The following is a 17,751-nucleotide window of genomic DNA, read 5'->3' as shown; positions in this document are numbered from 1 at the left end:
AGATGGCCATTTTTCCTATATTAATCTTACCAATTCATGAGCATGGAAGATCTTCTTATCTTCTGAGATATCCTTCAATTTCTTTCTTCAGAGACTTGAAGTTCTTGTCATACAGATCTTTCACTTGCTTGGTTAGATTCAGACCAAGATACTTTATATTATTTGTGAAGGGTGTTATTTCACTGATTTCTTTCTCAGCCTGTTTATTTTTTGAGTAGAGGAAGGCAACTGATTTGTTTAAAATTATTTTATATCCAGCCACTTTGCTGAAGTTGTTTATCAGGTTTAGGAGTTCTCTGGTGGGAGTTTTGGGGTCACTTAAGTATGTTATCATATCAGCAAATAGTGATATTTTGACTTTTTCCTTTTTTATTTGTATCCCTTGACCTTTTTTTGTTGTCTAATTGCTCTGGCTAGGACTTCTACTACTATATTGAATAGGTAGGGAGAGAGTGGGCAACCTTGTCTAGTCCCTGATTTAGTGGGATTGCTTCAAGTTTTTCTCCATTTAGTTTGATGTTGGCTACTGGCTTGCTGTATATTGCTTTTACTATGTATAGATATAGGCCTTGAATTCCTGATCTTTCCAAGACTTTTACCATGGCTGTTGAATTTTGACAAATGCTTTCTTAGCATCCATGGAAATGATCATGTGTGGTTTTTTTTTTTGTTTTTTTTTTTTTTTTTTTTGAGTTTGTGTATATACTGGATTACATTGATGGATTTTCAAATATTGAACCATCTCTGCATTCCTGAAATAAAGCCTACTTGATCATGATGGATGATTGTTTTGATGTGTTCTTGGATTCAGTTTATGCAACTTCCATTGAATATTTTTCCATTGATATCCATAAGGGAGATTGACCTAAAATTCTCTTTCTTTGTTGGGTCTTTGTGAGGTTTAGGTATGAGCGTAATTGTAGCTTCATAGAATGAATTGGATAGTGTTCCTTCTGTTTCTATTTTGTGGAATAGTTTGAAGAGAATTGGTATTAGGTCTTCCTTGAAAGTGTGATAGAAGTCTGCACTAAAACCATCTGGTCCAGGCTTTTGTTGGTGGAGAGACTTTTAATGACTGCTGCTATTTTTTTTTTTTAGGGGTTATGGGACTATTGAGATGGTTTATCTGCTCCTGATTTAACTTTGGTACCTGGTATCTGTTTAGAAAATTGTCCATTTCATTGAGATTTTCCAGTTTTATTGAGTATAGGCTTTTGTAGTAGGATCTGATGATTTTTTTTTTTTATAATTTCTTCACTTTCTGTTGTTATGTCTTCCTTTTCAGTTCTGATTTTATTAATTTGGATACTGTCTCTGTGCCCTCTGTTAAGTCTGGCTAAGGGTTTATCTATCTTGTTTATTTTCTCAAAGAACCAGCTCCTGGTTTTGTTGATACTCTGTGTAGTTTTTTTTTTTTTTTTTTTTTTTTTTTTTAACTTGGTTGATTTCAGCCCTGAGTTTGATTATTTCCTACTGTCTATTCCTCTTGGGTTATTCGATTCTTTTTGTTCTAGAGATTTCAGGTGTGCTGTCAAGTTGTTAGTGTATGCTCTCTCCAGTTTCTTATTGTGGGCACTGAGAGCAATGAGTTTTCCTCTTAGCACTGCTTTCATTGTGTCCCATAGGTTTTGGTATGATAAGTCTTCATTTGTATTAAATTCTAAAAAGTCTTTAATTTCTTTATTTCTTCCTTGACCAAGTTATCATTGAGTAGAGCATTGTTCAGTTTCCACGTGTATGTGGGCTTTCCATTGTTTTTGTTATTATTGAAGACCAGCCTTAGTCTGTGGTGATCTGATCAGATGCAAGGGATTATTTCAGTCTTTTTTTTTTTTTTTTTTTTTTTCTGTTGAGGCCTGTTTTGTGACCAGTTATGTTGTCTATTTTGGAGAAGGTACCATGAAGTGCTGAGAAAAAGGTATATTCTTTTGTTTTAGGATAAAATGTTAGATATCTGTTAAATTATCTGTTAAATCCATTTGGTTCATAACTTCTGTTAGTGTCTCTGTTTAGTTTCTGAGAATTGGGTGTTGAAGTCCTGAACTATTATTGTGTGAGGTGCAATGTGTGCTTTGAGCTTGAGTAAGGTTTGTTTTTTGTTTTTTGTTTTTTTTTTGAATGTGGTGCCCTTGAATTTGGAACATAGATATTCAGAATTGAGAAATCATCTTGGTAGATATTTTTTCTTTGATGAATATGAAGAGTCCTTCCTTATCTTTTTTGATAACTTTTGGTTGAAAGTCGACTGTTTTCAATATTAGAAGGGCTACTCCAGCTTGTTTCTTGGGACCATTTGCTTGGAAAATTGTTTTCCAGCCTTTTACTCTGAGGTAGTGTCTGTCTTTGTCACAGAGATGCATTTCTTGTATGCAGCAAAATGCTGGGTTTTGTTTATGTATCCAGTCTGTTAGTCTATATCTTTTTATTGGGAAATTGAGTCCATTGATGTTAAGAGATACTAAGGAAAACTGATTCTTGCTTCCTGTTGTTTTTGGTATTAGAGGTGGAATTATGTTTGTGAGGCTATCTTTTTTTTTTTTTTTTTTTTTTGAGTTTGTTGGAACATTACTTTCTTGCTTTTTCTAGGTTATAGTTTCTCTCCTTGCATTGGAGTTTTCCATCTATTATTCTTTGTAGGGCTGGATTTGTAGAAAGATATTGTTTAAATTTGGTTTTATCGTTGAATATCTTGGTTTCTCCATCTATAGTAATTGAGAGTTTTGCTGGGTATAGTAGCCTGGAATGGCATTTGTGTTCTCTTAGGGTCTGTATGATATAAGTCCAGGATCTTCTGGCTTTTATCTTCTCTGGTGAGGATTCTGGTGTAATTCTTATAGCTCTGCCTTTATATGTTACTTGACCTTTTTTCCCTTATTGCTATTAATATTCTTTCTTTGTTTTGTGCATTTGGCGTTTTGATTATTATGTGACAGGAGGAATTCCTTTTCTGGTCTAGTCTATTTGGAGTTCTGTAGGCTTCTTGTATGTTCACAGGCATCATGGTTGGGACATTTTCTTCTATATTTTGTTGAAGATATGTATTGACCCATTAAGTTAGGAATCTTTACTCTCATTTTTATCTATTATTAGATCTTCTCATTTTGTCCTGGATTTCCTGGGTGTATTGGGTTATGATCTTTTTGCATTTTACATTTTCTTTGAAAGTTGTGTCAATGTTTTCCATGGTATCTTCTGTACATGAGATTCTCTTTTCTATCCTTGTATTCTGTTCATGATGCTTGTGTCTATCACTCCTGATCTCTTTCCTATGTTTTCTGTCTTCAGTCTAGTCTCCCTTTGTGATTTCTTTATTGTTTCTACTTCCATTTTTAGATCCTGGATGGTTTTGTTTAAATTCTTTACCTGTTTGGTTGTGTTTTCTTATAATTATTTAAGGGATTTTTTGTGTTTCCTCTTTAAGGGCTTCTACCTATTTACTTGTGTTCTCCTGTATTTCTTTAATGGAATTATTTATGTCCTTCATCAAATCCTCTATCATCATTATGAGAAGTGATTTTAAATCTTAATTCTGATTTTCTGGTGTAATGGGGGTATCCAGGATTTGCTATGATGGGAGAACTATGTTCTGTTGATGGTAGGTAACCTTGTTGTCTATTGCTTATGTTCTTGTACTTGCCTTTTGCCATTTGGTTTTCTCTAGTGCTACCTGTACTCACTGTCTCTGACTGGAGCCTTTCTTTCCTGTTATCTTATATCAGAACACCCCAGAGTCCAACTGTCTTTGTAATCCTGTGATTCTGAGATCCTGATTGAAAGAGATCTTGGGACTCAGGCTGCCTCTGGGATCCTGAAATCCTTTGATCCTGGTGTTTTAGAGCTCCTGAGAATTCAGCTTTCTCAACTGCTCTGAGTGCGGTGGATCCTCAGCTGCTCTGAGTACAGTGGTTCCTTATAATGGGTCAGGATAAGGTGTCTTCACTGGAGCAGACCAGCTAGGATTCTGCCTCTGCAAGAAGGACCAAGCAGAGGGGGCTGAAGGGGAGTGGTATTCGGGAAGGTGGGTTTTTGTTGGGTGATGAGTCCTGTGTGAGCCTGGCTCCTAGCTGTAGCTCTGGGGTGTCGGGTTGTATGGGGGGGGGGTTATTTGTTGCTCTGAGTACAGTGATTCCTCTAAGATGGATCAGGATGTAATGGTAATGTTGTCACAGGAGTAGCAAGCATGTAAATTTTATTCACACTGTTTTATACACAGAAGACTCATTCATTCAGCAGATATGTGAATGTACACTATATGTCTCTACTATATGAATCAGAAAACTTACTGTGATATAACTTATATGACTATATTTGCTCAGTTTTCAAGTTTTTTAAGTACATATCTTAGACAAAGATTACTTTTCACAGTTTAAGAATATATTAATTTAATATGAAAATAATATAAAAATTATTGACATAATAAAGAGACTCAATATAAATGATTATTGTTTAATAAGTCTTGGTAAAAGCTACAAAACAAAACACACACATATGTATGCATGCATACTCATATATATGTATATTAATACTATATGTAATTACTAAGAAATTCACTGAATTTCTATTTTTATTCTATTATTAGTGCATTGGTAGATTGATTTAAATGATAATAATAGTCTTCCTTGAACTCTCTTCTAAGAATATATTCTTATTCCTAAAGGCCTAGTGATACTGATAATGTCACATGACTGAAATACTCTGACCATAGTAATTGATGGGAGCTGGAAAATTGATTGAGGACAAAAGAGATGATAGAATTGATTGAGAAGAACAATAAGCCTTTCTGATTCTCCAGATGTTATGTTACAGTGTTTGATTAACTTATTTATAATAGTTTATATAACCCTCAAATCTTTGTTCATTTTTTTTCTTTTCTTACATTCAGAGTATTTTCTTTAACACTTCTTTGCATTCCATAGTAGCAGCACAAAAATAAATTCCTTTACTTACATCTTGGCCAATTAGGAATCACAGAAAATCTCTGAATGTTTGTCATTTACCTTTGTGCTGTATTTACAAATGCTGGGACCCTGGGCTTGACTATGGGCTACAACACTGATTCCAGTGATGCAAATGTCCTCCCGCAAGGCCCCACTTTTTAAAAGTTGCACGTTTTCCTGAAACAGCAACACCAACAGGGAATCTAGCTTAAGCACATGAGTCTGTGTTAGATACACACATTTCAACCACAGCACCCAGGCAACTGTACTCTCACATGGTTCTCCTCCCTAGTTCTTTCACCTTAACATAATTTAAATAGGCTTCCTTTACTTGAAATGAGATTTCTTGTCATTATTTAACTATGTCCAAGATTTGCATTTGATATATTATTTGGTTGCCTTCACAAGCACTAAATTATCAGTAATTTCCTGGATGAACACATACTTTTATGCTGTTTAAAAACATTTTTAATATTTATTTAAAATTTCTAAATAATTTTATTATGTGATAGTTAAATCAGTTGAATGAGGCCAAGATCTTTTACACACACACACACACACACACACACACACACACACACACATATATATATATATATATATATACATTTATCTATTAATGTATGTGTATATATAGTAACTGGATTAAAGAACAGAAATGAAAGTGACAAATGAACAGATTAGAAAGTATACAGATTGATTGCTCAGTCACATAAAAAAATTAAGGTAAATATGAGTTTAGCTGGATGGTGGATTGTGGTTAAAGGTGAAAGTATCTTTCTTGTTGTTGCTATGACTTTCATATTATTCTCCAACATGTCTGCTTTAGTGTAGGCTTCTTATCAACATTCTATGTAAGCAGGAAGATGAGTGAAAAGAAACTAAGGAAAACTCAGATAGGTGGACTATGTACTTTCACATAGCATTGGCTTGTGCAATTCATTACCAAAATATTTAGTCATTTGATTTCTTCTCACAAGCAAGGATGATGAGGAAAGAATATTTTGATTACTTTTTGTTTTTGAGAAAAGGTCTCACCCTGTATTTCAGATGCCCTTGCTCATGGTTATCCTCATATCCCTAATTTCTGCAAATTAAGATTATAGGAGTGTGCTATCATACCTGGTTTTAGGAAAGGGTCTTGGGTTGGAGAGATGTCACAGTTGTTAAGAAAATTTGCTGCTTTTTCCAGATGACCGGAGTTCAATTCCTAGTACCCACATTGTGTGGCTCTCAACCTGTTGTAACTCCACCTTCAGAGATCTGTGACTTCTTCTGATTTATAAGCTCACCTGCCTGATCACTTGTGTGCACACACATGTATTCAGGCACTCACACACACACAAAAATGATGATGATGCCTGATCACTTGTGTGCACACACATGTATTCAGGTACTCACACACACAAAAAATGATGATGATGAAGGAAAATTAATCAATTAATTTTTAGCTTCTAAAAACTAAAGGAAAAAATAAGATGTATCAAAGTGCTGTCTTTACATGTTACTTGAAAATTATCAGAAAAGAAAAGCATTTGTGGATATCTCCTCCTAGAACAGTTACTTTATGACCAGTTATAAAACACATTTTAGTGTTGAAAGAAAAGACTGCAGAACCATTAAGTAATGATGCTCAATTACAAAACTTAAAACTACATTTGAAAAAAAGACTTTAGAATGGGAGGCTGAGAAATTCATTGTTTTTTTAAAAAATTTACATTGTAAATGTACCTTCTCTAGGATTAATTCGGGGATTTATAATAAATCTTAATTTCTTTAGAATCAAGAATATTTAGTTTATATAAGAACATAAGTAATAATGGTCAACATGTACTGGCAGTTTCCACAGATGAAGAATCCCTGGACATGTTTTATCACATTTGATGCTCTCAAGGATAGCATTAATTTAGAACTTAATTCTTTGTAGAGAGAAGACCCTCAACAACAGTAAAATCAAGTACATTGTTTGCATTCACAAGAACAGAAGAATGCTAAAACAGCAATTTGACTAGAAAGATAAGCTTTGAAGTCCTGATTACAGAAGACAAAGCATGTATTCTACCATTCTATCATTCATTGTCACAGAAAGGGAGGTCAGACTGCCTACAAATGGTCATCTAACCTTCCCCCCCTTTGTGCTCCTGTGAACCTTATCAGGGTATGCTGACTTCTATTTGTTTCTAATCACACTTTCCTTGTCACCTTCCAGGATTGCTAGTGCAACTCATTGAACACTGTTGGTCAGTCTCTACCTCTGAACTCTAAAGAAGGCCACTGATACCATGTCTGAATCTCTGGCTTTAACTGCATTTTCTCCTCCATGAAACACACTGTTTACAACCTGAAAACTTCACCTCCTCAAACCTCAGCAAACATTTATGACAGAGCTTTCCTCCTTGGCGTCTAACTTCCTCACACTCTGTCTTGTTCTTGGCATTGCTATCATGCTGACCACATTGTTCCTAAAACATGGTTCCACCACGCCAAGATCTCTGCACTTCCTTCAGCTTCTACATAGAACACTTTATCCAGGTCAACTAATTCAATCCTCTTTTCTTCAGGTGTAATGTATAAACCAAGCTTTGCTCTTGGAATTACTAAAAAGTTTACCAAAATTACAGAACCTCTGGTCTTTGACCCAGATTTCTGAAAGAGAATCTACATAAAAAAAATACAGACAACAAGAGAACTGTGAATGACTAAATTACACACTGAAACTTAAAGAGCCAAGTTCTCAAAACAGCTTTCATTATAATAATTTAAAGGAACCTATATTTATATACAGATATTTCTGATATGAGGTTAGATTCTATAATAACAAGGATATTAGCTCCCATTTTACTGCATTGTTAACAATTACTGATATAACATCTTTTCCAGAATTATCTTCAGAAAAGAATTACTGAACAATCAATATCCCATCCTTGTTTTTTATATAACAAAGAAGTCTTATAAATTCAAATTCTCAGGGTAGGCTAGTGAACATGACTTATGTACAGGGAGAAATTTGGTAAATATCTTTTCCTTCAAGGAACAATATAATGCAGCTATTGTAACATCTTAAAAATGAATAACGTTTATACTCTTTCAAAGTATACATGAAATGTATGTGTAAAGTTTGATTATGCTAAAGTTTTCACTTCATAAAATTATGCAGTAGGTATGCTGTGGTAAGATTATTCTTATAAATAAGTAGGCTCTGATTAGTGCACTAAAGGTCTTTTGGTTTTTGATGATTACCTGTGATATAAATGTCAACCACTCTTTGGCAATGTGACAAAATAAACTACCCTTATTTGTAAGTAAATGAGGTTTATACTAGTCTTTAGGTGACTAATGTCCTACAAATGAGGACTTTAAGCAGTGTAATATTTTAAAGGTATTCCATCTAAACGTTGGGTTGGTATTTTTGTTGTTGTAACACTAGTAACTTTTGAACTACCAAGACAGCATCCTCTCCTAAGGCCATATATTGTCTTTGATTTCTCTACTGAGCAATGTTTGGAGAATTTTAAAAAATTATTTTATTCTCATGTTCCAGTTGACTTGGTGGCTCAGTTTCTAAATCATTGTCCTAGAAGCTTCATTTGTATCTTGACACTACCTGCTTCTCTAAAAAGTAATTGTCACTGTGCTTTTGAAGCTCAGGAATGAGAAGTGCTCTGTGAACTCTGGTTACTGGGTGGAGCTGGTTATAAACTGCAGTAGACTCATGATTCCCAAAGTTCTCATAGGCTACCTCCAACTGCCAGACCACCCAGTTCACAAGAAGCAAATATCATTTATCTTCATCCGTTGTTGATTGTGTATTTTTTATTTACTTCAGTAGTCCCCTCAAAAACATTGGAATAATGTGGTGGCTATTCTTGGTTGTAAACATGACTACATCTGGAATTTACTAAAACACCAGAATTGCTGAGTGAGGGATGTTTGTTTAATTGAATCATCTGAAGTTAGGAAGATCTACTTCTAATCTGGGTTTCTGAGATCAGAACATACCTTTAGTCCATAAATTTGAGGTAGGAAGAAGCACCCAATTCTGGGCAAATCATTCTGTCCAAAACCCATATAACGGACATGGAAAAGGGAAAAAGAAGTCATATACATATGTATATGTATATATGTAGATATATGTATATATTATTATTATCTCATATATCTAATCATATCTGATAACACATAGATAGATTAATAGATAGATAGATAGATAGATAGATAGATAGATAGATAGATAGATGATAGATAGGAAGATAGATAGCTACATAGATAGCTACATAGATGGATACATAGATACATAGTTGATAGATAAGAGAGCTTCTCATATCTAAGGAATACCTAATACATGCACACACACACACACACACACAAATGCATGCACATAAAAAGAGAGAGAATAATTCTATAAATACCAGAAAACTCTGACTAATATAAATAGTGATTTATGTGCAACTTCTATGGGTTAGCAAAAGAATAAATGTTATTCATGATAATATCTAGTTTAATGTTACCACACTTTGCCAATGCCACTTGTTGGTTTCCTTCACTGGGGCCCTTCATGTCGTTCATTGTTCTGTGGTATGTTTCATTGTTATGGCTTAGAATCAAAATAATAAGGCTGAGTCTAACACCATGCAGATTTATTTTGTTAAAATGGAATGATTGCTATTTTGTTTGACATGTGTTCCTCCAGGGCAGAGATGACTTTAAGGATGTTCTGGTTCTTTCTAGGGGATATGATGTGGAACTCCAAGTTATGTTCAACCAGTATGATGAGTCACTTCAATCACTGGAGTATGGCTACTGGACCATTCCCCTCTAGAAGACTGAAAGTAAAATCTGTATTTACCTAGAAAATAAAAACAGTCAATCTTACAAACAGGACATCTAAGAATGCATTGCTTTAGCAGCAATGCCATGCTCAGGTGTAATAAAATTGATGAGCCCATATAATAAAATTTATGGAAGTGCAGTGAATTCAATTTATTTGAATATGCTCAGTTATGTTTTTGTTTATTCCCATAGCAGATGTTTAATTTACAAACCAGGCAATTACGGCAGCTCTTCCAAACAAATAAGAGCAGATTAGTCAAACGCTCACATCAATTTTTATGTTTATCATTAGTTTTATGAGGTGTCATGAATATTCAATGGTAGGAAAAACTATCATTATGGTACCTGGAAAACCTCAAAATGATGGTTTGCATCTCTAAATGTTCTTTCTCCTTTTTTGATAAAGCTATTAATGTGTGTTGTTTCTTATTATGAGCTGAGTTTGTGGGCTGCAATGGAGAAAGCTCTCATTTTCTCTAGAGAGCTTATGCATTCTAATCCATACACTGAAGCCATTCCTGTAAAAGTATGTGAAAGTATATTGAAGATCATATTTTGATTTTCAGTGTGAAGATGAAAGCATTTTGTGCATTTTGGAAAATTGCTATGTGGAGTTTCCCTTTGGTTTTATAAAATATTAATTTTACTGAAAAAAAAAAAAAGGTTTGCCATGCATATTTTACTGAGACTTATCAGCTTTCTCTTCTTTAAAACACATTTTGTTATCCCAAAGGAAACTTTTACTTCCCCAAATAACAGACTTGCTGAGGCTTGTAGCTATTAACCTGTAGATAGAAAGTCTTAATGTGAGACCATTTGATGAGGGAGGACTTTTCACAGCAGTCTTATTTTTCTTGTCTGTGCTTAAGCTGTCAGAATAAAAAAGCTGTAGTTCTATTATGAATCAGTGAAACTGCAGGACATTGGCTATAAACAAGAAAGACCTGTTTCCAACCTGGCTACTTTTCAATAGATTGCACATTGCAAGCTCTGCCCTAAAAGGAGTGAAAATGTCTTCAATATCCTAACCAAATTCCCTCATGCATTTCCTTCATCCACTGTAATTGCAGGTTTCTTGTCATTAATCAACATTCAGACTGAAGAGATAGCTGGCAAACTGGTATGTTTAAATAGCTATAGAGAGAATAACCCCAACAGAGTTATTCTTTATGTAAGTCATACTAAAACTTGAGGAGAGACAACCTGGTGGTGCTTCTGTTGTGAAAGGTGCTTTAAACAGTAGCATTACATTTTTGTGGGTATTTTTTCATCCTTACATTCTTTTTCAAAATAGCTCAAACATTTTCTGTTTCATTGTTACTTGTTACAATATGAATCTCCCAAGAGCATTAGGATCAAAATAATTTATATGACTTTAGGATGTAGAAATACATACAAATTATGTATATGTTTATGTGTGTATGTGCATATGATGTGTATGTGTGTGTATGTGTATGAGATGTATATTTGTGTGTGTATATGTCCATAAATGGTAACCTTTTGTTACTGAATTTCTATTTTTTTTTTTTTTTTTGGTTTTTCCAGACAGGGTTTCTCTGTGTAGTTCTGGCTGTCCTGGAACTCACTCTGTAGACCAGGCTGGCCTCGAACTCAGAGATCCACCTGCCTCTGCCTCCCAAGTGCTGGGATTAAAGGCGTGTGCCACCACTGCCCGGCATTACTGAATTTCTAAAATTATTATTTTAAGTTCAAGATTTAATTCATAATTACATTTCAAATTATGTCTTCCTCTTGGACAAGTTTTTAAATGTATACATTTTTTATTGGACTTGTTGAAAAAAGAATCCATTTGTATCAATTTATTGGGAGACACTCAAATTAATTACGTAATAGTTTTCTTTTAGAATTGACTTTAGGTATAATCATGTTGCTGTTATATTGGGATATATAGAGAATTAAGTCCAACATAGTATTACAGCAAGGATATGCTAAGGCACAGCCCTTGATCTGTCTTTACTATTCAGAAGAAAAACCAATTCTGACAAAAAAAAAAAAGAAGACAAACAGAAAAATGAATGGATATGGGGGCTCAGAGATTATCAAATATAGAATGCTGTTAACCAATTTCTGTACAGAATCCTGGAGACAGAGATAAGACATATTAATATGTTTGGAAGTTTTTACAAAATATGAATAGTCAGCTGGCATTGACATTGAGCCTCAAAATTAAAAGCTGGCAAGATTCTGGTAGTTTTCTACAGTAGGCTCTTCAAAGAATATAGTGTTTCCTGTAAGCTATAGTACAGTATCTTTCACTCATCAAGTACAGGACCAGCAGTAACTGATATATCAAGTCAGTTGTTATTGTGAGAGTTGTTATTTGAATTTCTTAATGTGATTATAGTAAAGGTGATGGAATATTAAAGTAATGACATGGGTGCTGTTCATGGTATGTGTAAAAAGCATTGTGTGACAGACAATAATGACTCGAGGGTAGTAGACAAAGTTTCTGTGGCCATGCACAAATAAAAGAATGTGGAGGGCAGTTGGTGACTTCTACTTACTCTTATGGAGTTTTCATCTGAATTGGTGCTGGCAATTTCTACTGTTAGAAGGGAGGACCCAATGCTTGGCAAGCCATGTCCATGACCTGCTGTTTGTACAGGATATCAGGAACCTCACAAGATTCTTCATTTCCAAGACATCTCAAAACCTCCTATCTTCAGGTGTGAAGCAACAACTTTTCATGGACCTTGATACTGTAGACTATATATCTAAGAAAGCTATGAAAAAGGCATTGATATATAAGTACCACTATTCCCACCATGACCATGTAACATCAATAACAATGGTAGAGGAACAAGGGCTGTGAACCAATGCCTTAAAACAATTTACCTCTGTTTTGAAATGCATGTCCTGCTTGTTTGATCCTTTTAAGAAACAACAGAGGCCAGGCTTTGATAATGTTTGCCTTTAATCCCAGCACTCAGAACGCAGAGGAAGGCTGATCTCTGTTAGTTCATGGCCAACCTGAACAACAGAGTGAGTTCAAGGACAGCTAGGACTACACAGAGAAATCCTGTCTCAAAAACTAGAATGTCCAAATAAAAATAGAACAATATGTATTCACATTGATCATTGTTTTTCCATGTGTCTATGATCAGCTTTTCTCGTTAGTCATCCATCTTAAATGGCCATCTTCTGATATTATGAGAGTTGGCGTTCTGTGTTCTCCAATCCTGTGTTTAAAGTACATGTCTTCAGCGATAAAATTTTACCTTCCACTTCTAGAGATGGGAGAAACAGGTTAAATGAAATAGCTTAAGTTGTTTTAAGAGTCTCTTAAATCTCTTTAACTAACAACAGGAAAGAAAGCTCATGCCTTATGTGGAGTCAGTCTTCCTTACTTTTACTTTGCTTCAAATTTACATAAAGAATGGCCATATATATTGTTAATTTTTCAGTCAAAATATTTTTATTTTGTATGTCTTTCTTTTTATTTATGTTTTTAAATAATATATATTATTTCCTCAACCACATTATCTCTTCTCTCCACTCCTCCAACTTTCAGACACCTATCTTCCTTCTTCTCCAGATTCACTCCTTCATTTTCCTTCATAAAATAGCAGACCTCCCTGAGATATCAACCAAACACTGCATGACAAGTTTCAATAGGACTAGGCACAAACCCTCATATCAGGGCTGTACAGGAGAAACTCAGTAGGAGAAAAAATATCCCAATAACAGGTGATGGAATCAGAAACACTTGACTCGCACTGTTAAAAGTCCTACAAATACACCCAGCTAAGTTGGATTGGAGAGGTTAATAACCAACCAAACAAATGTAATTAAGTGAATCAATGAATACATGAGGAGGTTAAATATGATCAAACTACATTATATGTCATTCTCAGAGTTACTAAAAATAGAACTTAAAAATTCTATCAACATGGGCAAATGTACAAATGTCCAATAATGATAGAAAAAAAATGTTCAACATCACTTTCCATCAGAGAAATAAATATAAAAATTACACTGCTCTTCTACATATGTGTTCCAGAAGAGTTATCACCAAAAAAAGAAAAAAAAATAATACATGAAGCTGAGGATTTGAGAAGAAAAAGAACATTTAAGTACTTCTAGTAGAAATGTAAATGTATGTACCCACTAAGAAAACTGATATGGGAAAGTGAAAAGAAAGTAAACATACCATAGAGATACTTGTACACCCATATTTATTGGGGTGCTATGCATAACTGCCAAGATGTAGCAAAACAGGGATACACATCAACAAATGGAACCAATGTTACACATAATGGAGAATTTACAGCCATATTTATGAATATAATTATTATATTTATAGGGAGATAGAAAAAACTATGCTAACATTGTAAAACAGACTCTGAGAAGAATGCCAGATTTTATATAATATTCAAATTTTATATATAATGTTTTTGTTGAGAGGATAGGAATATGATTCTTTGATAGAAGGAAGAGAACTAAAACATTCCAATAGCCTCACTGTAAACATGTATATATTTGTGCCATGTAAGTAATGCATGGGAATTACTAATAAGTCTTAATTCCTGTCTTTCTCCTTCTGCTATATCTCGTATTCCTCAAGTTCTTAGTATTTTTTGCTGAGGCCCTGTGATTTTTCATTATTTTTCCATGATTTAACTAACCAATGAGTCATATTATACTGTTTAGGAATCTATAAATGTGTCATCTAACAAATACGTACTGCTTTGCTAGCCTCAAAAGTTACTTAGCCATTGAGATGGCAATATTATCTCATAAAATGTGTTCTATTTGTTTTTGGAATATGAAATCACTTACCCATTAAGTGTTTCTGTAAAGGCTAAGTGCATGCATAGGAAAATTTCACATATTCAATTGAAAAGTTATAAGCAAAGTAAGTACTATTTGGCAAGAATATAGCACCATTAGCACCATTTGTGTGGTTAGTACTAATATTAAATGGTTTTTCATTGAATGTATAAAATGATATTTAAAATATACATCACATAAATTTCCCATATGTATGGTTTTATTTCTCTAAATACTGAAAAATTATTAAGATTTTGAGTAGAAGAATCATGTTTTACTATTGCCAATAATGTATTTTTAATACTTTAGTCAATTTCAAAAGTACTCAACCACTTTATAATAGTAATTAATAGCATACAGGCAAAGACTTTTAAAAATGAAATTTGGAGTTACACATGATAATCTTTGTAGTACAGCAATAAGCAGCAATATTTACTCTTTGGAACTTTTACAAAAATGATTTAAAATAATACTTTTAAATATACACATTCAAGAACATGCTCCCTACTGAATAAAGATATATTAAAATGTTTATAATTTTCGCAAGCACAGTAACTAATTAATGCCTCATTAATACCCTAATGAAAGGTGAATGCAAGAAAAATGGAAACACTGAATCTTTTTAAATCTTTTTTTATTAGATATTTTATTTACACTTCAGATGCCATCCCCTTTCCCCATTCTCCCCCTTAGAAAACCCCTATCCCATGCCCTCTTTTCCTTTTTGCACATATACATTTTTTTAAATGTTAATCATAGGCTTTATAAGTTTGGTATTGCTCAATCAGAGGTGTAACCCACTACCCAACCTAGATATATCAACTATCTTTGACTGGTGGAGATACATGAATATCTGCCTCCCTGTCTCCCCCCTCTTTCTCTCTTTCATCATCCTCTCCTTCTTCTCCTCCTCTTCTTACTCCTTCTCTTCCTCTCAGTACTCCTCCCACCTTAGCTCCTCCTACATATCACCCTTCCTGTTAAAATGAAACTTTTCTCTCAAAATACACTTAGAGCATAATTATGCCAATTTGTACCCATGAGGTACAAGATAGTCCTCATACCCAGTCCATCATTTTGTTGACTAACTAGAACCTCTGTCATCTCTCCTAACTAAAACACTTAGTTTTGAACCTGGCTTTTTTTCTTGGCTTTAGGATGAATGTCAGCTGACGACCATCCACTCAAATCTTTTATCTCAAGGTAAGTAGCCAGGATTGGCTATGAGGCTATAAGTTTTCAACCCCATCAGAAATCCAGAATGACTGAGTTAACTATAATTGTGGGAAGCACAAAGCATAGCTTCTAAAACTTAGCCAATTTATAGAGACCTCTGAACACCTGGACACTCCCTCTACTACAAAACATTGGAGCATCTGTTCTTCCACCTTCTGGCCCAGGATCATCTGACAGAACTTAGTGCTGCAGAATTATTAAGGGCTGATTACTCTGTCTAGGCAGATATAATCAGTCGACTATTCTGCAAGTGTGTCCTTTTCTGGACAGTAATTTGTCTGTAGAAGGAAAGAGGCACTTCTTGTCTAGTGGCTGTCTCACCACAACTGGAGTAACTCCAAAGATGCTCAGTTTCTTCTTAGAATTCAATATATGAAGCTGTCAGGAGCAGACAGGTCTCTAATCAAAATGAGCATTAATACAGAAATATTTGTCATGTCAATTCTGTGGATTTCTGATGTTTTGAAAACCAACTATCCATGTAAGGTAATCTGAACTGTTGCTTGTTACCTCCACTCAGCTATTTCTAAATAAAACATAGAAAACACCCTGACAATGAACTCCAAGCCATGAATTTGCTGTAGTCCCTTAACTCACAGGCTGACCATCTCAATCAGTTAAAAAAAGTTAAAGAAGGACTGGGTCTAAGCCTTGTATTCCTATGTGTGTTATACTGGTACAATGCCTATGAGGGTAACAATATTCATCTCACTCTTATATCAATAAGAAGCTCGTACCAATGAAAACCTTAAAATTTGTAATCAAAGTAAATTGGTGCCTTTTAAGAATTTATATCTTCATCTTGATACTAATTATACACATTTCTACTAATAGGTTATGGCTATGTAATAAACCCTAGCTAATCCTCTCTATTCCCACAAAACCACTACTTTTCCCTAGAAAGACAGCCCAACATTTACCACCTTAGTCCCCAAGCCCAGGGAATAGGGGCGCTGACTCTTCATTAACTTCTTCAAGCTGATTATGGGCATTGAGATATTAGAAGAGGAGTGGGGGGAAGAGCAAATTGATAAGCCTCTGATGCTGTGTCTTCACTGACTCCAGATGGAATTCCCAGACTTCAGAGGTTTGAGCAGGTCTGCCCAGCTTGCTTGTTGAGGAGATACACCAAGGCTGATTATTCTGCAATATACAATTCTTTCTTCTTCATGAGCTTCATGTTGTCTGGTAGTTGAATCTTTGTTGTTTCAAACTTTTGGGCTAATCTCTGCTTATCAGTGAGTAAATACCATGTGTGTTCTTTTGTGATTGGGATAACTCACTCAGGATGATATTTTCTAGTTCCATCCATTTACCTAAGAATTTCTCAAATTCATTATTTTTAATAGCTGAGTAATATTCCATTGTGTAAATGTACCACATTTTTTGTATCCATTCCTCTGTTGAAGGGCATCTGGGATCTTTCCTGCTTTTGGCTATTATAAATAAGGCTGCTATGAACATAGTGGAGCATATGTCTTTGTTATATGTTGGGACATTTTCTGGGTATATGCCCAGGAGTGGTATAGCTGGGTCCTCAGGTAGTGCTATGTCCAATTTTCTGAGGAACTGCCAGACTGACTTCCAGAGTGGTTGTACCAGTTTGCAACCCCACCAACAATGGAGGAGTGTTCCTCTTTCTTCACATCCTCGCCAGCATCTACTATCACCTGAATTTTTGATCTTAGCTATTCTGACTGGTGTGAGGTGGTATCTCAGTGTTGTTTTGATTTGCATTTCCCTGATGACTAAGGATGTTGAACATTTCTTAAGGTGCTTCTAGGCCATTCGTGTTTTCTCAGTTGAGAATTCTTCGTTTAGCTCTGTACCCCATTTTTAATGGGGTTATTTTGTCGTTTGGCGTCTAATTTCTTGAGTTCTTTGTATATATTCGATATTAGCCCTCTATCAGATGTAGGACTGGTAATGATCTTTTCCCAATCTGTTGGTTGCTGTT

This window comes from Arvicanthis niloticus, chromosome 20 (genome assembly GCF_011762505.2).
Source record: "Arvicanthis niloticus isolate mArvNil1 chromosome 20, mArvNil1.pat.X, whole genome shotgun sequence".
Lineage (NCBI taxonomy): Eukaryota > Metazoa > Chordata > Mammalia > Rodentia > Muridae > Arvicanthis > Arvicanthis niloticus.
Note: the sequence above shows the minus strand (reverse complement) of the source record.